The sequence below is a fragment of the Chroicocephalus ridibundus genome, chromosome 5, assembly GCF_963924245.1.
Source record: "Chroicocephalus ridibundus chromosome 5, bChrRid1.1, whole genome shotgun sequence".
Lineage (NCBI taxonomy): Eukaryota > Metazoa > Chordata > Aves > Charadriiformes > Laridae > Chroicocephalus > Chroicocephalus ridibundus.
Window position 1 is genome coordinate 77747797 of NC_086288.1, and position 1157 is coordinate 77748953.

Consider the following 1157-nt stretch of genomic DNA (forward strand, 5'->3'; position numbering starts at 1 on the left):
TCTTTTTCTTTGGAAAAGGAGTGAGATGTCACCATGCCGAGAGGGTTGAGAGCTGGATCTAAGGTTTATGTTCTTCATACATCCCATCAAAGAATGCTTTCTGGAAGAGCCGCTTCTCACTACAGCAGCAAAGCTGTCCTGTACGTACTCTGTGCTACCGCTTGGTGCCTTCAGCTCACGGACCTCTAAATGGGGCTGGGTGCTATAGCCAGCAAACTGGAATTATAGAGAGACCACTCCATCTGTTAATCCCAAAGTGGTATTTCACCCTGTTTTAGCTTATTTGGTTGGAAAAAGGGGTGGGAGCAGCAGCAGATCACCGGAGGAACACCCTGACCCGTGGATGGAGGTGTGGCACGACAAGGGCCCCTCCAAATAATAAGACTTTTGTTGACAAATTACTGAACCTCCCATTAGAGTAACTAGATGCCAGAGATCTGGAATTGCAAGTTTTCAATGCAAATCCTACTATTTTTTTTTGGCACAGTATTAGAGCAAGGAATATTTTTGTATGTTTCCCATCAACTTCTTTTTGAACTGCTGCAAGTTTTTTGACCTTAGGTTTCAGGTTATTGTTGTAGACACGATCTTGTTCACTCGGTTTTCTAGGTGGGCAGGAAGTCTTGGTGCAGGAAGCAATATTTTGAGAAGAAAAGCTGGGTTTTGGAGTTTGGTTTGTTGTGTGTGGTGTTTTGTTTTGTTGTTTGTTTTTTTTTTCTTCAGTGTGGTTTGTAGGAAAATACGGCCAGATGAGCAACGTGTAGGTGAATTCTTCTGGAGCAGCTGGTCAGCACACACCTTGGATATGTTTGGGCACTGGAGAAAAAAAAAAATAATCCTGATAAGTGGAATGAGGAAATAGCTTTTCATTCACGTCTCTAAAACGTTAAAAAAAAAAAAAAGGCAGGTGCTGGAGCACAAGTACCTCAGTACTCCCTTTCAAAGCGGTCCCGGCAGTGGCCGTCCCCTCACACCGACGCTCACCCCTGTCCGGGGCCGGCCCCGTCGGTTCTCCCCTCGCCCCGGCGGCCGGGCCCCGGCCGGGCAGCCCAGGGGCGCAGCGGGCCCGTCATGGCGCCTCCGCCGCTGCCCCGCTTCCTCTTCCGGCGCTCCGCCGCCTCTTCCCTCCCCTTCCCTTCCCTTCCCCTTCCCCTTCC

General features: G+C 49.3%; 1 long non-coding RNA gene across 1 annotated transcript; it reads right to left on the reverse strand.

Moving 5' to 3' along the window:
• Positions 1-652: 652 nt before the first annotated feature.
• LOC134516434 (uncharacterized) lies at positions 653-1087 on the reverse strand. The gene is made up of 2 exons (XR_010071322.1): positions 926-1087; positions 653-816 (listed from the first exon to the last, which is right to left on the reverse strand). It is a non-coding gene; the product is annotated as an uncharacterized LOC134516434 (long non-coding RNA).
• Positions 1088-1157: the final 70 nt, after the last annotated feature.